The sequence below is a fragment of the Bubalus kerabau genome, chromosome 2, assembly GCF_029407905.1.
Source record: "Bubalus kerabau isolate K-KA32 ecotype Philippines breed swamp buffalo chromosome 2, PCC_UOA_SB_1v2, whole genome shotgun sequence".
Lineage (NCBI taxonomy): Eukaryota > Metazoa > Chordata > Mammalia > Artiodactyla > Bovidae > Bubalus > Bubalus kerabau.
In genome coordinates, this window is record NC_073625.1 from 186,212,140 (window position 1) to 186,228,700 (window position 16,561).

At 42.8% G+C, this 16,561-nt stretch overlaps 1 protein-coding gene across 1 annotated transcript in view; it reads left to right on the forward strand.

Annotated features, from left to right (window-relative positions):
• The first annotated feature begins 1,608 nt into the window (after positions 1-1,608).
• Positions 1,609-16,561, forward strand: part of PCP4 (Purkinje cell protein 4) — a 109,492-nt gene continuing 94,539 nt past the window's right edge. Inside the window, exon 1 of the mRNA XM_055570384.1 lies at positions 1,609-1,662. The gene's annotated coding sequence lies outside the window, so the exon portion shown is untranslated. The remainder of the gene's footprint in view (positions 1,663-16,561) is intronic.

The following is a 16,561-nucleotide window of genomic DNA, read 5'->3' on the forward strand; positions in this document are numbered from 1 at the left end:
TTCCAAGCCCAAAGGATGATCTGAGGCTGATGCTGGGCTGGGCGATGGAGATGCTCAATCACCACCTGCCAGCCCAGTAAGGACAGGGAGCAGGAGAGAGAGCAAGAGCTCCCAGAAACTCAGGAAACTCAGAGAGGCAGGTATTCAGGGTTGGGTGAAAATTGAGGACAGGGCCTGAACACAGAGGAAAACCTTTCTGCACTTCAGCTCCTACCTGAGCACAGAGCATCTTAGGGGTTATCAAATCTTTGGTTCCGTGAGCGTAATGGGATCAGTCTGCCATAACCAAGTACCAGTATCAGTTATGGTCTGCCATAACAAAGTACCACCGACTTGGTGGCTTAGAATCACAGAACTTTATTTTCTCACAGTTCTGGAGGCAGTGAGTCCAAGATCCAGCTGTCAGCATGGACAGTTTCTCCTGGGGCCTTGCTCCTTGGCTTGCAGATGGCCTTCTTCTCTTTGTGCCCTCAGATGGTCTTTGTTTTGTGCAGGAGCATTCCTGGCACCTCTTCTTCTTCTTCTAAGGACACCAGTCAGGTTGGATTAGAGTCCACTCTTGAGACTTCATTTAACCTCTATTACCTCTTTCAAATGCTTTCCTGGTGACTCAGATGGTAAAGAATCTGCCTGCAATGCAGGAGACATGAATTTGATCCCTGGGTCTGGAAGTTCCCCTGGAGCAGGAAATGGTAACCCACTCCAGTATTCTTGCCTGGGGAATCCCTTGGACAGGGGAGCCTGGTGGGCTACAGTCTGTGGGATCACAGAGTTGGACATGAATGAGTGACAAGGATGCATACACACACACACACACACACACACATCTCTTTAAAAGTCTCATCTCCAAATGCAGTCATGTTGTGATTTAATGGGGGTTAGGGCTTCCTCAAATTGGTGTTTTTTTTGTTTTTTTTTTTTTAGGGGGGTACAAATCAGTTCATAATGGTAACAATAACTGAGAAAACCCAAAGCCAATTCAATCCCAGAGTTACTTGATCCTTCATCTTTTTTAAAAAAGCACCTACCGTTATAAATATTTTTCCTGTTGCTGTACGATCTTTGAGTTGCCATGTTTAATGGCTACATAACATTTCTTTTTCTGGCTTTGTCATTCTTACGTCCCTTACTGTTGTTGCACATTTTAGGTTAGTTATGTACGTCTTATTGCAAGGAAAATTCTCTATGTACATGTTTTTACATAATTTGGAATCATTCCTTTGGATAGATTCTGTGCTCAGTTGCTTCAGCAATGCCCAACTCTTTGCGACTTATGGGCTGTAGCCCGCCATGCTCCTGTGTCCATAGGATTCTCCACTCCAGAATACTGGAGTGGGTTGCCAGTGACCTCCTCCAGGGATAGATTCTAAAAAGATACATTATTGTATCAAAGGGCATTGCCCCTCTCATGGGATGAATTGTGTCTACTTCAAAATTCTTATGTTGGAGCCTTGACCCTAACACGATGGTATTTGGAGGTGGGGCCATTGGGAGCTAATTAGGGTTAAAGGAGGTTGTAGGGTGGGACCCTAATCTGATGGATTGGTGTCCCCAGAGGAGGAGGAGACACCAGAGAACTCTCTCACTCTGAGCACACTTAGCAGAGGAAGGGCCACAGGAGCACACAGTGAGAAGGCAGCCGTCTGCAAGCCAGGAGGAAAGGTCCCCAGGAATCCCATTTCCTGGCACTTTGATCTTGGACTTCTGTTACCATCCAGGGTTCTTCACCTTTCCCAATTGGTATAAATTGACTAGAGGCCACACAAGAAATTCAGGCAGGGCTTTGCTGGGGTCTCTGGTGATGGCACCCCACTCCAGTACTCTTGCCTGGAAAATCCCATGGACAGAGGAGCCTGGTGGGCTGCAGTCCATGGGGTCGCGAAGAGTCAGACACGACTGAGCGACTTCACTTTCACTTTTCACTTTCATGCATTGGAGAAGGACATGGCAACCCACTCCAGTGTTCTTGCCTGGAGAATCCCAGGGACGGGGGAGCCTAGTGGGCTGCCCTCTATGGGGTCACACAGAGTCGGACACGACTGAAGTGATTTAGCAGCAGCAGCAGCTGCTGCAGCAGGGTGGAACGAGAACAAACCACAGTTTCCCTTGCTTGCTCTCTCCCTGAGAGGGGGGTGGCAAGCTTGTTGCTTATACCCGGTGAGGGTAGAGGTTTGTTCAGGGATCAGGCTGCAGGGGTGGCTTGGGGTCTGCCCACTCCTTAGGTGGTGTCCAGAGCAAGGGGCACACACAGTACTCTGCTTTTGCTCTGGGCTCTTTAAAAGTAGCAGTGTGGTTTTTTGGTCTCTTTGTATCTTAAGGGTCCAGAATTCCAACTGTGAGTACACATGGATATTTTTAATCCCATACAGTTTTTTTTTTATTTTGTTCTCAAGGAGACGTATGTCCAGGTGCAAACACTTCAGCACTACCGCGAAGGGTCCCAGGTCCCAGCCTGTCTTACTTCCAGCCTCTAGAACTGGGAGAAAATAAATTTCTGTGGTAAGGGCCACCCCTTCTGTGGTCTAGTGTATGCAGACTGAGCAGACTATTACAGCCCCTTTAGACACACTTACCTGCACTACTTACCTGTAAGGGTCCCAGCTCACATGAAAAGTCATCTGCTTTTCTTATGACTATTTACAGAAACTTTTCTTCTGAATGGACTTTTCTCTCATCTGTAAACCTAAGATATTCAAATAAACTTTCCTCCTTTAAATGATTTTTGGAAATCTATGTCAGATCCTGACACTGGTATTCCATAATTCACAATTATGTATTTTGTATCTTTAAGCTTACCAATAACAAAGTTGTACCCTAATTCTGATATTTATTTCTCCTTTTGTTTTAGATTATCCCTTTCACACATCAAGAAGCAAACACATGACCAAATGAACAAATAACAAAAACAAAAACCCCCAAACACCCCCAACCAAACACTCTAGAGTTACAGGAATTCATCCTTAAACTCTATAAATATCTTTTAAAATAGACATTTTCCAAAGTATATTTTTATATCTTAATAAGAAAGGACTATTATTTAAATACTTGCTGTTGTGACATGATTTGTGTTCATTTAAAAAATAGGGGGAAACTTTGGTAAAACATTTTTATGCCATGTGAATTAGCAAACATGGTAAGCAAGAGATAGATAAAATTTATAAATGAATAGCTGAGGGGGGATTTACTTACCATCACTGGATGATCTGACTTTTGAGATAAACCCTTGGCTTGCTCTTAGACTTATCCAGGACTACAGAATTATCCCGCTAATGGAGAACCAAATTTGCTTCAGAACCTTTAATTTGCTATCTTCAATTGAAGCTGAAGAGTCAGTCAATAAGCATTCATTGATTTTTCCAAGGCTCTTTAGGACACAAAGAATGAGATACTGTCCACATCGAATTTTCAACTCACTGGCTTGTCAAAGTCTTGTTTTAAGATTGGCTGCTGCTTAAGATAGTCTCCTTGTGGACCTGCATTTTGTCTCTCATAAGAGCTAATATTATCTAAGAGACAGAAACATCTTTGCCTTTTGGGTCTGTCTACTGTATATTTCTTCAAAGAATGGCTATATTGCAGCTGATGTACAGGCCAGGACTTTCCAAGGAATTAGGGAAATTTTCAGATAATCCAATATTGTCACTTAAAATTGGCTCATAAATTCAGTTAACGCCTCACTCAGTTTCTTGACTACACAAAACTGATGGGGCAAAGGATAGAGTTTTAGTTTAAGTCTCTTCCACAGCCAAAGAAGGTGACTCTAGGAGTCAGGAGTTAGGGAGTGGGGAGAGGGAGGCAGGGGAGGGGAAGCCAATATGCAGGTATGGATGTTGCCAGGCACTGCAGGAGACCCCGGTTCACCATGTAGGGAAATGGACTGCCAACCTTATTACTTTTCATTACACACACACATGATTATATCATAACTGCACTGGATCTAAAACAGACTGCCACATGGTCATGTGAGGTTATCCTCTCAGGGTTTATTTGAAATAAACTCTGTGAACATGGGCTTCCCTGATAGCTCAGTTGGTAAAGAACCCACCTGCAATGCAGGAGACCCTGGTTTGATTCCTGGGATATGAAGATCCACTGGAGAAGGGATAGGCTACCCACTCCAGTATTCTTGGGCTTCCCTTGTGGCTCAGCTGGTAAAGAATCCACCTGCAATGGGGGAGACCTGGATTCGATCCCTGGGTTAGGAAGATCCCCTGGAAAAGGGAAAGGCTACCCATTCCAGTATTCTAGCCTGGAGAATTCCATGGACTGTATAGTCTATGGGGTCGCAGAATTGGACATGACTGAGTGACTTTCACTTTCATGCATGCACGCTGTCACTTCAGCTGTGTCTCACTCTTTGTCACCCTATGTCCTATAACCCTCCAGGCTTTTCTGTCCATGGGATTCTCCAGGCAAGAATCCTGGAGTGGGATCTTCAGGGGATTTTCCTGACCCAGGGATTGAACCTGCATCTATCTTCTGCTTTGGCAGGCAGGTTCTTTACCAATAGCTCCACCTGGGAAGCCAGTCTCAATTACAAAGCCAGCCGAGGTGCTGCTGAGCTGGAAGGGCCAGACTGGGAGCTCCTTGGAGGAGCCCCTGGAAAGACCCCTCCCCCTGAATGACAGGAGGTTGCAGTTCTCATTCCCCTACTCCATCCCCACGATGGAAGGGTTAGTTTCTTCCTCCTTCTCTCCCAGCTTCTGAGAAGACCCTGAAGCACAAACAGGAAAAGATAAAAAGTGACTGCTTGAGTCAGGAGGAGGGGGACTTGCAAAGCACAGGATGAGTCAGAGGGCTCCCCTAACTCCTCAGATGGGTGGACAGTGGGTCAAGGAGCTGGGACACGGGGCACTGGAAGGCATCTATGCTAAGGAGCCTCATCTCCCTTTTCCTTTTCCTGTTGATTGATTGACTTCACAATCAAACATGTGAAGATCAGGGAGGAGGAGAGGAGGAAGACTCAGAAAATCTCAGATTTGATGAATACATCTCTGATTCCCAGAGTTGAACATCAAGTCTTTCTGCTTTTTTGGCAAACTGCCAAGAAATTGTGCAGAGCTTGCAGCTGCTCTTTGATTGTGATAGTTCTGAGGAAACAAATGAATGAAGATGCCCCCAAAGGTATTGATGAGCATGCTTCCCTTGTCGCTGAGACACAAACGGTTCTCTCCAAGGCCCACGGGAGTAACTAGACCTAAAAATGAATGAATGTGACAGGCTTTAAACCTGTTTATCTTTTCAAGGTCAACGTGGGCAGGTGTAAGAGCCACCTGCAAAATGCTAATCTGTTCTCTGGAAAATGCATGACTCTAAGCTTCAATGACCAAATGGAAGACTGTGGTGAGAGCTCGTTGGCTACAGTTGGTCATGTGTTGGGTTATCACCAGTGTACTTTTTTTTTTTAATTTATTTATTTGGCTTCTTCAGGTCTTAGTTTTGGCACATAGGATCTTTGATCTTCTTTGTGGCATGAGGGATCTAGTTTCCTGAAAGTGAAAGTGTTAGCCACTCAGTTGTGTCTGATTCTTTGAGACCCTGTGGACTGTAGCCCATCAGGCTCCAAGTCCATGGAATTCTCCAGGCAAGAATACTGGAGTGGGTAGCTATTCCCTTCTCCAGGGGATCTTCCTGACCCTGGGATTGAACCCAGGTCTCCTGCGGTACAGGCAGATTCTTTACTATCTGAGTCACCAGGGAAGTCCCTAGTAGGGATCAAACCCAGCCCCTTGCATTGGGAGCAGAGTCTTAGCCACTTGACCACCAGGGAAGTCCCAGGACAAATCTACTCTTGAGTTTTTATTTCATCAAGATAGAAATGGTTAACATCTGTCTGAATGAGATACTACATGGCATAAAGATGTGATTGATGCTTTCTTAAAAGACTAAAACAGAACAGACCGAAGAGTGAGAGACTAAATAATGTAGTATCAATTGTGTAAAAGTTTGAATGAATGTTTTAAAAAGTGAGATGTTAGCCTCATTACCAAGTAGCAAGGTCGTGAGTGAGGACAGTTGACTTTGGGAAATAGGGGCTGGAAGATTTTGCTGTTGTGTCAAATAGCAATAAGTGCTTTGGAAAAAAATGTATCTCAAGGGCTTTTCACATTTAGGAAGAGATAATGATCACAGTGGGGGTCAAGGATGGCTGAACTGGGACTCCAAGGATGACTCAGGCATGGAACTGTGACCAACAGTTCATCACACACGTTTTCCAGAGAACACATCGTTTAGGCAATCTAGAAAGAGTTGTTGTTAAAGGGTAGGGGGGTTGTTGTCAATGTTAATAATGTTGAATGAATGAACAGAGAGATGGTATATGAAATGAGGAAGCCCAAGGGAAGGCTGGACAAAGTCAAGGAAGTGGTGGATGGTGTACTGATTCATGGTGGGAGTGGGGATGGCTCCCAGGGGAGAGAAGTTGCAGGAAGAGGAAGAAACATTGCCCATGGACCTGGATGTAGCCCAAGAGATGCTCTGGAAGCAGACATGTGGTCTAGGATGAACCGGTTCCTATGAGAAACAGGATAAAACTTGGCATGGACAGGGTGGGAAACATTACCAAGGACTTACCCTTGGGCCTGGTCTTCCATGATTTGTGGGGCATGGGGATCTCAGGGAGAGCTTTTGTATGGCCAGATTCTCTTCAGGGGACTTTGACCATGAATCATCTTCCCTTTTGTAATGGAAGGTGCTGAGTTTTACCTCCCATTTGCTTGGTAGTAAGGCTACTCACTGGTGACCTGAGCAGAATCTGTGTGGTCAGAGTCCCTGCAGCCCCATCTAAGGGCACAGCCAGTGGTTCCTGCTGGAGGAGCAGCCTCTCTTGGGTTCACATCTCCTTGAAATATTTAAGGAGACTTCCCTTCTCCAGACTCTTGGCCTGTGGATGGAATTAGAGCTGCTTAGTCACCTTCTCCTGAAAGGCCATCAGAGATCATGTCATCGCTTTATATGTTCATCTCATTTAGGTCAGTCTCCACCGGCAGGCTAAGCCCTTAAAGGCTTAAGGCTAAAGGCTTAAGACCACCTTAAAGTGGTCTGTTTTTTCCCTGTCTGATTTGTGTCCTGTAAGTTTCTTTATATCCATTAATAGGGTTCAGTCTCCTATCCCTTCCTTACCACTCAGAACCTTTTTTTGTGTCCTCTGGAATCAAGTCTGTCATCCACAAAATTCCCTGAACCTCATTTCTTCTCAGAAAGTTCCTTTCTTTCTAAGAATGAGATCTGCTCTCTCCTGAGGACACTGGAGTCCTTGTGGTGTCTGTTTCTCTTCCCATTCCCCATGGAGCAGAGGCTGGGAGGTGGGATAACCTCCTTTCTGCTTCTCATTGTTTCTTCCTGACCATTTTCCCCCTACTTCCTTAAAAACTTCTGGTCTTTTGAGGTAACTGCCATTACCATGTATATTAATCTTGGATTTTTCCAGAAAAGCAGAACCAATGAATATATTTGTATATTTATATCTTCTATAATAAAATGTATTATTATAATATAACATTATATATTCAATATTTAATGTTTTATTTTAAATATATAGTATATATTTACTATATATATATACACACACACACACACACACATGCACTAAAATTTACTATATATATATTCTAAAATACTTATGTGTATTTACTATAAGGAATTTGCTCACACCACTGTGGAGGCTGAGAAGTACCAAGATTTGAAGTAGGAGAATTGCAGACCCAGGAGAACTGAGGGTGAAGTTCTAGTCTAAGTTCAAAGGCATGAGAACCAGGAGAGTTATAAAATCCTGTCTGGATTTGAGTCTGAAGGTAAGAGGAAATGGCTATTCCAGCTCAAAGACAATGAGGTAGAGAGAAGGAATTCTTTCTTACTCAGCATTTTATGTTATTCAGACCCTCAGCAGATTAAATGAGGCCCACCCACACTGGGAGAGCAACTTGCTTTACTCCTAACTACTCATTCAAAATTTTTTCTCACTTTCTCACATATACACTTATTTTTCCTATCCTGTTAAATATATATGTATTAATTGAAGATTCAAGGGATTAGATCTGATAGAGTGCCTGAAGAACTATGGATGGAGGTTTGTGACATTGTACAGGAGGCAGTGATCAAGACCATCCCAAAGAAAAAGAAGTGCAAAAAGACAAAATGGTTGTCTGAGGAGGCCTTACAAATAGCTGTGAATAGAAGAGACATGAAAGGCAAAGGAGAAAAGGAAAGATATACCCATTTGAATGCAGAGTTCTAAAGAATAGCAAGGAGAGATAAGAAAGCCTTCCTCAGTGATCAATGCAAAGAAATAGAGGAAAACAATGGAATGGGAAAGACTAGAGATCTCTTCAAGAAAATTAGAGATACCAAGGGAACACTTCATGCAAAGATAGGCACAATAAAGAACAGAAATGGTATGGACCTGACAGAAGCAGAAGATATTAAAAAGAGGTGGCAAGAATACATGGAAGAACTGTACAAAAAAGATCTTCATGACCCAGATAATCACGATGGTGTGATCACTCACCTAGACCCAGACGTCCTGGAATGCGAAGTGAAGTGGGCCTTAGGAAGCATCACTATGAACAAAGCTAGTGGAGGTGATGGAATTCCAGCTGAGCTATTTCAAATCCTAAAAGATGACGCTGTGAAAGTGTTGCACTCAATAGCCCAGCAAATTTGGGAAACTCAGCAGTGGCCACAGGACTGGAAAAGGTCAATTATCATTCCAATCCCAAAGAAAGGCAATGCTAAAGAATGCTCAAACTAGTGCACAATTGCAGTCACCTCACATGCTAGTAAAGTAATGCTCAAAATTCTCCAAGCCAGGCTTCAGCAATACGTGAACCGTGAACTTCCAGATGTTCAAGCTGGTTTTAGAAAAGGCAGAGGAATCAGAGATCAAATTGCCAACATTCATTGGATCATCGAAAATGTGAGAGAATTTCAGAAAAACATCTACTTCTGCTTTATATACTATTCCAAAGCCTTTGACTGTGTAGATCACAACAAACTGTGGAAAATTCTGAAAGAGATGCAAATACCAGTCCACTTGATCTGCCTCCTGAGAAATCTGTATGCAGGTCAAGAAGCAACAGTCAAAACTAGACATGGAACAACAGACTGGTTCCAAATCAAGAAAGGAGTATGTCAAGGCTGTATACTGTCACCCTGCTTATTTAACTTATATGCAGAGTACATCATCAGAAATGCTGGACTGGATGAAGCACAAGCTGGAATCAAGATTGCCAGGAGAAATATCAATAACCTCGATATACAGATGACACAACCCTTATGGCAGAAAGCAAAGGAGAAGTAAAGAGCCTCTTGATGAAAAGTCAAAGAGGAGAGTGAAAAAGTTGGCTTAAAGCTCAACATCCAGAAAACTAAGATCATGGCATCTGGTCCCATCACTTCATGGGAAATAGATGTGGAGACAGTGGAAATAGTGACAGATTTTATTTTGGGGGGGCTCCCAAATCACTGCAGATGGTGACAGCAGCCATGAAATTAAAAGATGCTTGCTTCTTGGAAGAAAAGTTATGACCAACCTAGACAGCATATTAAAAAGCAGGGACATTACTTTGCCAACAAAGGTCCATCTAGTCAAAGCTATGGTTTTTCCAGTAGTCATGTACAGATGTGAGAGTTGGACTATAAAGAAAACTGAGCACCAAAGAACTGATGCTTTTGAAATGTGGTGTTTGAGAAGGCTCTTGAGAGTCCCTTGGACTACAAGGAGATCCAATCAGTCCATCCTAAAGGAAATCAGCCCTGAATATTCATTGGAAGGACTGATGCTGAAGCTGAAACTCCAAGACTTTGGCCACCTGATGAGAACTGACTTGTTTGAAAAGACCCTGATGCTTGGAAAGACTGAGGGCAGGAAGAGAAGGGGATGACAGAGGATAAGACGGTTGGATGGCATCACGGAATCAATGCATATGAGTTTGAGTAAGCTCTGGGAGCTGGTGATGCACAGGGAAGCCTGGCATGCTGCAGTCCATGGGGTCGCAAAGAGTCGTACACGACTGAGTGACTGAATGAACTGAACTGATGAATTGAAGTAGAGTTGATTTACAGTGTTGTGTTAATTTCTGCTGTACAGCAAAATTATACATATATATGCGTATAAATGTATATATATATATATATATATATATTTATATAGTTGTTGTTTAGTTGCTTAGTCATGTCTGACTCTTTGCAACCCCATGGACTATAGCCTGCCAGGCTCCTCTGTCTATGGGATTTTCTGGGCAAGAATACTGGAGTGGGTTGCCATTTCCTTCTCCAGGGGATCTTCCTGACCCAGGAATTGAACCCGTGTGTCCTGCATCTCCTGAACTGTGGGTAGATTCTTTATTGCTGAGCCACTGGGGAAGCCCTATATACTTAAAAAAATCTCATCCAGAAACACTCTCAGAAACACACCCAGAATAATGTTTAACCAAATGTCTGGGCACCCCTTGGCCCAGACAAGTTGACACATAAAATCAGCCATTGCACCACACTCTTCTCACCATCTTTCTTGTTCACTGAAGGTTTGAACACTTAGTTCCTTCTTATTATTTGGGAAACTGTAGAAAATATATTTTTACATTTTTGTACAGTGTTTTGAACAAATTTCACTGATACTTGGTAGCTGTGCTAAAGATCAATGCTTGGAAGATGAAGGGTGATGAGAAAATGAAAAGCTTTCCTGAGAGAACTGTCTCCCTGGAGGGGTGTGTTTATTTCAAGGTGGGGTGAGACTTGGGACCTTTGCATGTCCCTGGGTTCTAAAGTTGGAGACATTCACTTCCTCTCCTCCTTGGAGTCATTTATTTACATTCCTAAGAAAGAATTTCAGGATACATTCCAAGGTGAGTTTATTTCCCTAGGGAGTGACAAAGATATTCTCCTTAACCATTTTTATTCAGGATCTTGCACTTTCTAGATCCATCTGTTCAGTTCCTTCTAGGAGCCAGTTTTGGCAAGAAACTTGCTAAGTTATTTTAAACAGAAGCCCCCTTCCATGACATATGATCAGATTCCTCATCTTCCACTGCCCCCCAGATAATGCCTGATCATCCCAGACTGCCTTCAGCAAGAGTCCTGAGAGGTTAATTTATTCAGAACTCCCCTGGCCCCTGATGCTTCCTTTTAGTCATTATCCCTCCACTGCCTCTACCTGCTCCTTGGCTGTGACTCCCAATTGCCCATGTTGTACTCAGAGTTGAGCCTGGTACTGAGATCTCCCTTTTTGCAATAGTTCTGAGTAAAATCTGTCTTACCACTTTCCTGTCCAACTCTTTGTTTTTCTTAGAGGGGAGATGAGTTTTAGTTTTATTTTTCAAGAAAGGGAAGAGGGCCACAATACAAGCCATCTTATTTAACTGCTCAGATGCATATTTCCATGTGCAACTGCAGGATGTATTCAGAGACATCTGATATAGCATTCTTTGTATCACCCCAGGGGCGAGGATTGAAATGTGAGGGGAGTGTGGTTATGATAGGTGAGTAAAATTAATTTGTTATTTCTCTGAAAACTCATATCTCCCACCAACTTAATATGAGCAAATATAGATACTGAACACTTCACATTGTCTTCATCTCTGCTCTAGGTTCTTGCTGATTCACATTCACATCAAATCCTTACACAAAGGCTTCTTAGCTCTTTCTTTTCCTCACTGTTCACATGCAAGGTTTTCTGTTTCACCTCAGCCACTTGCTCCTTTGGCCATTTCTAAGATCTCTGACAATTTAATTCTAAGCATATTCCTTTCAAACACCACACTTCTTATCTTTACTTACTTGAGTGCTATGTCCTCACAATGCTTAGTCTATACTGGGACCATCCGTTTACTTGTCCTCCTTTTTCACTGAGCATTACTCTTTTTTAAAAACCCAGTTTAGAGTTCTTGGTCCTTAACCATAATTACTCCCTTGTGAACACCCTCAGCTCTTGGCCTTTCTTGGTTTTGCTTGGCAAAACTCCAGCCTTGGCTAAAGTAAATTTTCTGACTCTAACACCTGCTTCCAAGCAACCAAATGTGTGAGAAACAATTGTCAGCAGTGACAACTGGTCCTGCTTTGAATTCATTACATAACCTCACTAAATCCTTCAATGCTACCCAGCTACCCTGTTACTTCCTCTGGTCAATTCTTTCTCTCACATCCAGAGAGAACCATTTCATACTTTGTCCTCTCTCCTTGAAACTGCTGATATCTTTCTGTATCAGTCAGTTTTTACTGTATAACAAGTGAGTACAAAGTCCCCATGGCCCACAGCACAATCTCTGGATCAGCTTGGTTGCTTGTTCCATGTGTCTCTTCATGCTCCAGAGGACCAGGAAACATTTTTTTCACAGCAATGGAAGAAACAAAGAGACCAGGTCCAGCTGGGCAAGGTCATTTCAATGTTCTGTTCACCTCACATTCACTCAAGTTGCATTGGCCAAAGTAAGTCACAATGTGATGGAAAAGTCTATTCCTCAGATAAGGGGGCTCCCCTGGTGGCTGAGATGGTAAAGGATCCACCTGCCAATGTGGGAGACTCAGGTTTGATCCCTGGGTCAGGAAGATCCCCTGGAGAAGGGAATGGCTACCCACTCTAGTATTCTTGCCTGGAAATTCCATGAACAGAGGAGCCTGGCAGGCTACAGCTCATGGGATCACTAAGAGTGAGACATGACTGAGGACTAACACACACACTCCTCAGATGGAACTGTTTGGGGGAGTAAATATTTGCTGAAGGATAAACATTCTCATTTGATGATCTTGCTTTATTTCACAGAACAATCAAAAGAGAACTGCCTTGTATTTTCCCCAATGAGTTGCCAGCCCAGCAGTAGCCTCTGCCTGACTCATGCCCTTGGCCTTCTTTCTTGTGATAAAGAGTCTGCTGTGTCTAAACCCAGCCTCTCCAGGGTGCCCTGGATCCTCTCTATTCTGGCTATGGTGGGTGGCTTCCCTGCACCATCGATTTTTCCTTCTCTCCTGGATCATCCCCAACAGCAGACATGCTGACTGGCTCCCACACCAAAACATTGTCCTGCTTTGACTTGTTTCATCCCACTCTTGTCACCAGGTCAACTTGCTGACCTTTATAGCAAAACTCCTCACAAGAGTTGCCCAAATTACAGTTCCCACTGTCTCACTTTCTAATTCCAACAAGCTTGTATCTTCCATGTTAAGATCACAGTGGCCAAGGTCACCAACAACCACCATCTTGTCAAATCTAATGGACACTTGCAGCCTTCACCTTGCTTGACCGGTTGGTGGGATTTGGTACCTTGCTTATTTCCTCCTTGAAGTCTCTCATTTGGTTTCCATGAGGCTCCCTTCTCGTCCTCCTGCTTTACTAACTCCTCTTCCCATGGTTTTCTTATTTGTTGTTTACAATTCTTCTCTTTTTGTGATGTCTAAATGTTGGTTCATTCTGGACTGAGCATTTGATTTCCTTCTGTGTCTACAATTGCTCCCGAGGTAGTTCACATTTCACATAGTCTTGTGGCTTCAAAAAGCATGTATAAGCTGATTGTTCCACATTTTTATATTTGTCCTTGACTTTCCCCCTAAACTTCAGACTTGTTACCCAATTTACTACCCAAGCCCACTGCTTCCCATTTAAGTAAGTGATGCCACCTAGAGTCAGGCCATCTGGTTTTGGTTCTCCTCTTTACATCTTTCTTCCATTGTATTGTTGGAAATATCTTTCAACTATATCTGAAATCCACCAATTGTGACCACCTTTTGTGACCACCTCTGTGATTGAAAGAATAATGCCCCCCATCCAGAACACATGGATGCCACCTTACATGGCAACAGGGACTGTGTAAATGTGATTAAATTTGCAGACCTTGGATGGAAGATTATTTAGATTATCTGGCAACCCAATCTAGCCATGTGAGTCCTTACAATTGGAAGAGGAAGTTAAAAGGGGTAAGAAAGACATGATGTGAGAAAGACTTAACCATGGTTGCTGGTTTTGAAAATGAAGAAGAGAGGCCATGAGCTGAAATATGTAGCAGCTTCTAGAAGCTGGGCACAGCCCTCATTTTGCAGCCTGAAGGAAACAGAGACCTTGGGTCTTTAGCCACAAGGAAGTAAATTCTGACAATTTAATTGAACAGGAAATAATTGCTTCACTAGAGCCTGCAGAGAGGAATGAAATGCTGCTAATACCTTGGTATTAGCATCATTAGACTATATAGGACTTCTGACCTAAGGAACAGTGAGGTAATAGATTAGTGTAGTTTTAAGGCACTAAGTCTATGGTAGCTTGTCACAGAAGGGATAGAAAACTAATATGACCTCTCCTAGAAATGTATCCAGAGAAAAACATGATCTGAAAAAATATAAATACATGCACCCCAATGTTCACTGCAGCGCTGTTCATAATAGCCAAGACATGGGAGCAACCCAGATGCCCACCAACAGAAGAATGAATGAAGAAGATGTGATGCGTGTGCGTGTTCAGTCAGGTCCCACTCTTTTGTGACCTCATGGATTGTAACCTGCCAGGTTCCTTTGTCAATGGGATTTCCCAGGCAAGAACACTGGAGTGGGTTGCCATTTCCAACAATAGAATATTATTCAGCCATTAAGAAGGATGAAATAATGCCATTTGCAGCAGCATGGATGGACCTGGAGATGATCATACTAAGAGAAGTAAGTCAGACAGAGAAGGAGAAATATCATATGACATCCCTTATATGTGGAATATAAAAAGAAATAAACAAATGAACTTATTTACAAAGCAGAAAGAGACCTACAGACTTAGAAAATGAACTTACAGTTGCCAGGGATAGTTATGGAGTTTGGGATGGACATGTACACACTGCTATATTTAAAATGAATAACCAACAAGGACCTACTCTGTACAGCACAGGGAACTCTGATCAATGATATATGTGACAGCCTGGATGGGAGGGAGTTTGGGGGAGAATGGATGCATGTTTGGGTATGGCGGAGTCCCTTTGCTGTTCACCTGAAACCATCACAACATTGTTAATTGGCCATACATCAATACAAAATAAAAAGTTAAAAAAAAAAAAGGAAACTGGGACTTTCCAGTAGTCTGGTGGTTGAGACTCTGAGTTTCCAATGAAGGGAACACAGGTTCAATTCCTTGATTGGGGAACTAAGACCCACATGCTGTGCAGTGCAGCCAAATTAAAAAAAAAAAAAAGAAAGAAAACTAATACAACCTTTGTTACTATCACCCTATCAAAGGCACCTCCATCCAGTTGCTTTTACTTTGCAAAATAACCAAAGTAATATTTTCAAATAGAAACCAGGTCATGCCATTATTCTGCTCCAAAGCCATTCTTCTGCTTTAAAATCTTCTCAACACATGTAGGAAAAATCCAAATTGTTTATCATGACATACACATCTCTACATATCTGATGCCTGTGTAACTCAAGAATCTTGAATTCTTTCATGCTTCTTCTCTCTCTCATTTTGCTCCAAACACACTGATCCTGCAATTTTTAAAACAGACCAGGATCATCCCTACCTCAGAGATTTTATCCTTGCAGTAACTTTTCCTTTAAATCCTTGCTCTTTTTCCAGGTATTCACCAGGTTTGTCCTCTCATTTCATCTGGTTCAGTGCTAACAAGGCATCTGCATGGGCAGGACTCTTGCTTGGCCAGATCTCTAATCATCCCATCTTCCACTCCTGCCACCTCTGTTTCTTCACCTGTTATATTATTTTTGACAGCATTTGTTGGTATTCAAAATGAGTATTATAGTCTCATTCCTTTGCTGGTTTATTGCTTGTCTCTGCCACTAGAAAATAAACTTCACAAGGGGCCACAAAAGTTTGTCTTGCATGTTGCTGTTTTGTGCTTTGCTGGATAGAACACTTCTGGCGCATAATAAGGACTCAGCATATTTTTGTGATGACTTAGAAGGGTGGCAGGAGGGGTGGGAGGAAGCTTCAAGAGAAGGGATATGTTTATACTTATGGCTGATTCATGTTGTTGTGCAGCAGAAACTAGCACAACATTGTAAAGCAACTGTACTCCAATAAAGAGAAAAGAAAACAGACAAACAAACAAGACAGAAAAACCTTAAAAAGAGTAAAGAGCAGATTGCAGCTAGAGCGTCTGAGTCTTTGATTCAGTGGATTCATCTCATCTGCACCTTAAGTGCTCAGAGAGGGAATGGAGATAGAAGCTGTCAATTTCTGCATGATTACTTCTTTCCCAGACAGATCGGCATGTCAGTGGGCTCACTGGGTGAAGCGTCTCTGAAGAGCTTGGAAGGCAGTGCGGCTGGACTGGGCTAGCATGTTGCTTATGTCTCAAAACAGTAGATTCAGAGCCCAAGGGGAAAGGCAAACAGGGGCTGATCAGCTGCTGTTTCAGAATTTGGGGACTCAGAGTTGCAAGAGGTTGTAGTATTTTGCTTGCTTCTTTGGTTTTCTGCTGAATGTACATAGTTTTTTAATATAATGATGACTGGAAGAAGCTTCTCCTCTCCTCCAACATACAGAATGATCTACTCCCATGCTGTTACAGCCTGTGGGAGAGGTCACAGAGCATGACCTGCTAACTAAGTCACACATTTAGCATCTCTCATTTTTGATGAC